The following is a 6294-nucleotide window of genomic DNA, read 5'->3' as shown; positions in this document are numbered from 1 at the left end:
TAACTATCAGCCCAACTCCTCTTTTATAAAATCCCAGAAGATTAGAGGGGAATATTTTTAAAGTATTTTTTTTCTGAATATGTAAGTAATGTGTGTTTATTTCAAGAATAAAAATATGTACTATGAAGAAACTGAAAATTATCCACACTCCCACCCTCTAAATTTTTACACACAATGTGCAGTTTCATAGTCAACTTTTTTCAGTTAGCTTGAACTAATGACCTGTTTAGATGCACTTGTGCTATGCCACAAATAGGAAACAAGGAACCTCCTTGGCAATGGTTTTATGATCATGAGGTAGCAGTGGCCCAAAGAAGCTAAGCAATATGGATATCAAATATGGAACCAAAAAAATGTAGCTCAATATTAGGCTGAAACCAAAATCAGTGTCACTGACAGATAATCTGTATACTTAAATTGTAGGAAACCAAATAACCCCATACCGCAAGCCAATATGTTCAGATACCCAGAGGATCATTCTTTGGCCATGGAATTGAGAATCCATAGACATACTGCAGAAGATTTCTGTGGGCAAAGCCGATGTCCTAGTAACATTTGTTTTGAAAATATTCCAGGCCTGAATCAGCTGTGTCCTGCTGTGGTTATAGAATGGTAGGCTTCTCTGCGCCCATGAGCAGAAGTCTCTCCAGAGCCTCTAGAGTATTTTTCTTAACTCATGTAAATTCATTTGGGAAATTGATAATTCCATAGACCAATTAAGAAGACAGGTTTAGATCAGGTGCAGTGGCTCACATCTGTAATCCCAGCACTTTGGGAGGCTGAGGCAGGCAGATCACATAGTCAGGAGATTGAGACCATCCTGGCTAAAATGGTGAAACCCCGTCTCTACTAAAAAATACAAAAAAATTAGCCGGGCGAGGTGGCGGGCGCCTGTAGTCCCAGCTACTCGGGAGGTTGAGGCAGGAGAATGGCGTAAACCCAGGAGGCAGAGCTTGCAGTGAGCTGAGATCCGGCCACTGCACTCCAGCCTGGGCGACAGAGCGAGACTCCGTCTCAAAAAAAAAAAACAAAAAAACAAAAAAAACAAAAAAACAAAAAAAAACAAAAATGAGTTGGGTGTGGTGGCATGCACCTATAGTCCCAGCTACTTGGGAGGCTGAGGCAGGAGAATCGCTTGAACTGGGAGATGGAGGTTGCAGTGATCCAAGATCATGCCACTGCATTCCAACCTGGACAACAGAGCAAGACTCTGTCTCAAAAAAAAAGATTTTAAATGCATTTTATATTTTTTTTACTATAAAATGTAAAGGATTTCTCATGACAACGAAAGACGTTACTGGCTTTTGCAGATGTATTTGGGAAGCCACGTGCCAAGCACCAGTGCTGCAAAAATGAACTGTTCTATTTTCTTTGTGTTTGCCCTGGCTACTGAGATTTATTTTGAGAAGATGGAAAAAGTGTTGGGCCCGCTTTTTGTGGTTCTTGTGGGCCTATGGTGTGGTGTGATGCCTCTTCATGGATACAAGTCTCCAGTGAAGATTTGGTACCTGTGCTTGAGCCCATTGTGAGGCAATCCCTGACTAATGGTTCAGGGGAAGCTTTTTGGTCCCCTCCAAGTGAGGAAGGGTTGGATTCAATGCACAAAAGGACATCGGTCATGCTTCTGTGGCTTTCTGATAGAATGTCAACCACTCCACCCACTCTGCAGATCTCCAAAACAACATGGAAGGCATACCCTCTAGGCCCTCCTTGCCGTTGCTGGAGTTTACTGGAGAGATTTTAGATTGCTTGGAGTGAGAAACACTCTGTGTATTCTGCTATTCCGTAAGTCTTAAGATCTATCCTTGTATCAAGTTTTGGTTTTCCCCTGGAAGACTCTTTGTGAAGTACTCTAGTAGTGCGGAGGCCCATAAAGGGCTGCTCACTGCTGCTCTGCAAAGTTTTGCCTTCGATTTTAACACTTGAAGAAGGGAAAAGTAGAGGATAGCAAACTGCTGTGGATTTGTTGTCAAGGATATTGTCTACAGGATGCAGAGTGTAAGGTTCTACTTCAACATCTTCTTTTTCGGTTGAGAGCCAGGATAAATAAAAAGGCTTTTCTTAAGGTGGCAGACTTTCTCCTTTCTAATAAGTAGAGTGTGTTAGTAATATAAGCTGCTGTAACGAAGGTATCCCACAATTCAGTGGCTTAAACACAATGGAAGTGTATTTTTATTTTGTGTAATACTGTATAGAGAGGTGTTCCAGAGCTGGCATGAGTTCTGTCATTCTGAATACTCAGCTTCTGTGCATTCAAAGTGATTGGTCCAAAGCAAGGACCAAAGGAAACTGGAAGGGACTTGCATTATTTCCACTTACTTCCCACTAGCCAGATGTTAGCCTCATGGCCATCCTGTCTACACAGGAGGATGAGAAATGCTTGATTTAAATGAGAAAAGGAGAATAGATATTGGAGGACAGCTAGTGTCTGTGCTGGAATCTTCCCCTCTGGGCATCTAAGTATCCACGTGCACCCTTCTTCCCACATGTAGGACATTCTCCCTCAGGCTTAAAGTTCAAAATCCACATAAAGTAAAATTATATTAATCAAGTCTACATCTAACTCCTATGATCTGGTGACCTAGAAAATAAGAGACAAGTTATCTTCAACCCCACTTTCCACCCAAAATACCACAATAAACAAAGCTTTATGATCATTTTATTGTGGATAACCACAATACAAACTATTCAAAAAAGTGAAAAATGATGAACGTACAGAGCAGTTGTCAAACCCCATTGGGCAGGAATTGCAGACTCTATGCTCTGGCAGTGCAGGCTCCTTGGTTAGATCCCAACTCTGGGAGCAACTCCCTTCATCTGTTGTTCTCCCTGGCCCTTTAGAAAGATTTTCCTTGTCTTTTATTCTTCATGGCCACACATGAAGTGGGCAGAACCTATTGCCTGCTGGTGAAGGTTTAGGAGGCTGGGAATTACTTTAGGGTTCAGATAGCCACAAAGTTTTGCAGGCCAGGCTTATGGTTTCTTTGGCAATGCAATTCCCTTAAAACTTAAGAGACTTAAAATCCCGTTGCTTTCCGTCAGTTCCAGATGCCAGTAACCACTGCTGAAGTTCTCATCTATCAATAAATCATCAACCACGAGATTCTGTTCTTTCATTTCCTGGTCTCCATGCTCAACATATCTCTTTCTCTCACATTGCTAGAGACTCCCTAGAAGTCATCATAAACAATAGGTTTGAGTGAGAAGGCAACACCCTTAATCTTTACCTTAGGAGTGGCCTATTGTGTAGTAGAGAGCACATAGTATTAGGTCTAAAGAAGACTTGAGGTTACAGTTTCATCTTTCAGTGTATTTAGTGGTACAAAAGCAGTAATTTTTTTTGAAACCTATGAACTACCAGATTTTCATTCAACTTCCATGCAGACTTCAGACAAGAGAGAGCCTTTCTGAGCAGAGATCTGCTTGCAAACTTCTATCACCTGAGTTAACCACTCTCCTAAGGCTTTGCTACAATTGGCAATTACCAGTCATCTGTCACTGGTAGTAGTTTTGCCAAATGTTTACATGACATGACAACTATCAGTATCTTTTTTTTTTTTTTTTTTACACCATGGAATACTATGCAGCCATAAAAAAGGATGAGTTTGCATCCTTTGTAGGGACATGGATGCAGCTGGAAACCATCATTCTTAGCAAACTATCACAAGAAGAGAAAACCAAACACCGCATGTTCTCACTCATAGGTGGGAACTGAACAATGAGATCACTTGGACTCGGGAAGGGGAACATCACACACTGGGGCCTATCATGGGGAGGGGGGAGGAGGGAGGGATTGCATGGGGGAGTTATACATGATATAAACGTCATGCACATGTACCCTAGAACTTAAAGTATAATAAAAAAAAAAAAAACTATCAGTATCTTTACAGATTTCAGTATCTTTGTCCTCAGTGCCAGTTGCCTGATATTAAGGCACTGTCATCTATTTTAGGGTTTCTGTTTTTCCTATAGGATTCCACTTCTAGATACCAGCTTTTATATTGGTAGAGTACGGTCTAAGCTGATAAAACAAAATATCCCAAACTACAGTAGCTTCAGCAAAGGAATAGCCCAAACGTCAGCAGCCCAGGGCCAGTAGAGAGATTCTGCTATCCTTACCACACAGCGTCTCTGGGTTCCAAATACCTGCCCCAGCTCCTACCATCCCACCTGCATCTCAGCACATCCATTACACTAAAAGGTGTGGCCTGTGAGTTGCACCTATCAATTCCACTCATATCCTGTTGGCCAGAAGTTAACTGCATGACTAGGCTTAGCTGTAAGGAAAATTTGAAACATCATTTCTAGAAAGAAGTAGGCCTTGGTGAGCAGCTGCAATTTCCACTATAGAATCAAATAATGTTGTTTTTCTTTTGTCCTGGGAAATCAGGAAGCTCAAAGTCAAATTTGTTACATTCATGTACATATATGTACACATTAGTGCTTGGGAATAATGCTGTCAAGAAATGGGAATGCAGATACCTCTTCAGATCTCAATTTCAGTTCTTTTGGATACATGCAGTGTTTTGAGAAATCTCCAAACTGTTTTCCATAGTGGATGCACCAATTTACATTCTTATCAACAGTGTACAAGGGTTCCAATTTATCACATCCTCAAAGACACATGATATCTCATTTTTTTATAAGAGCCATCCTAGCAGATGTGAGGTGATATCTCATTGTGGTTTTGATTTGCATTTCCCTGATAATTAGTGATTTTGGCAACTTTTCATATACTTTTTGGCCATTTCTATGTCTTCCTTGAATAAATGTCTATTCAGGTCCTTGGCCCATTTCCAAATTATGTTATTTGGTTTTTTTTTTTTTTTTTTTTTCTATCGAGTTACAAGTATTCCTTATATGTTTGGGATATTAACCCCTTATGACACACATGGTTTGCAAATATTTTCTCCATTCTGTAGGCTGCCTTCTCAGTCTATCGATTGTTTTGTTTTGTTTGCTTCAGAAGCTTTTTATTTGATAGTTTAATATTGTCCCACCTGTCTGTTTTTGCTTTTGTTGCTTGTGCTTTTAGTATCATGTGCAAGAAATCATTGCCAAGACAAATGTCATGAACACTTCTCCTGTGATTTATTCTAGAAGTTTTACACTTTCAGGTTTTTTGTTTAAATCTGTAACCCATTTTGTGTTGATTTTTGTGAATGGTACAAGATAAGTGTCCATTTTATTCTCTTTCTTTCTTTCTTTCTTTCTTTCTTTCTTTCTTTCGACAGAGTCTCACTCTGTCACTTGGGTGGAGTGCAGTGGCATAATCTCAGTTCACTGCAACCTCCACCTTCTGGGTTCGAGCCATTCTCCTGCCTCAGCCTCCCAGGTAGCTGGGACTACAGACATACACCACCACACCCAGCTAATTTTTGTATTTTTAGTAGAGACAGGGTTTCACCATGTTGGCCAGGATGGTCTCGATCTCTTGACCTCATGATCTGCCTGCCTAAGCTTCCCAAAGTGCTGGGATTACTTCCATTCCCCATTGTGTGTTCTTAGCCCCTTTGCTGAAGATCAGTTGACCACAAATGCATGGGTTTATTTCTGGTATTTCTATTCTGTTCCATTGGTTCACATGTCTGTTTTTATGCCAGTACCATACTGTTTTAATTAATGTAGCTATGTAATAGAGTTTGAAATCAGGGAGTGTGACACCTCCAGTCTTGTTCTTCTTTTTAAAGACTGCTTTGGCTATTTGGGGTCTTTTGTAGTTCCATATGAATATTAGGATTGTTTTCTATGTTTCTACATGTACAATATTTTCTATATATTTTCCCTTTCCATAGTCTTATGGATTTTATTAAATCTATTTTTAATAGATTTATTTATTAGTCTATTTTGATTTTATTAAACTCTTTATATACTTGTATTTTACTGTAAGCTGACACAAGTCCTTTTCAGGAAGGGCTGTGATATAAACAAATGGTTAATGTGACTATGAATAATGAGAATTCTAACATAGAACACTCCCAAGGAACATTCAGCTTTGATTTCCCATCTATGCTGGAAAATGTTAGTCATCTCAAATATACCAAGCTTGAATTCCATTTAATTTGCAGTGTGCCTAACATATTACCTGATATTTTACCATTAGCGGGTTTTTGTCTTGGCTAAAGGTTTGTGTCATTCTAAACTGTAAATATTCTTGGGAGGAGTAATCTCTTATATTATTATCAGTCATCTCTGCTGTAGTGAGAATTAGCTAAATGGTTGAGTTTCAAGGTAATAACTGCTAAGAAGGGTGGGTCTGAGGAAATTGTGACACAAGACCAATGAGTATTCATT

Source organism: Trachypithecus francoisi, unplaced genomic scaffold (assembly GCF_009764315.1).
Source record: "Trachypithecus francoisi isolate TF-2019V2 unplaced genomic scaffold, Tfra_2.0 Lachesis_group15, whole genome shotgun sequence".
NCBI lineage: Eukaryota > Metazoa > Chordata > Mammalia > Primates > Cercopithecidae > Trachypithecus > Trachypithecus francoisi.
Note: the sequence above shows the minus strand (reverse complement) of the source record.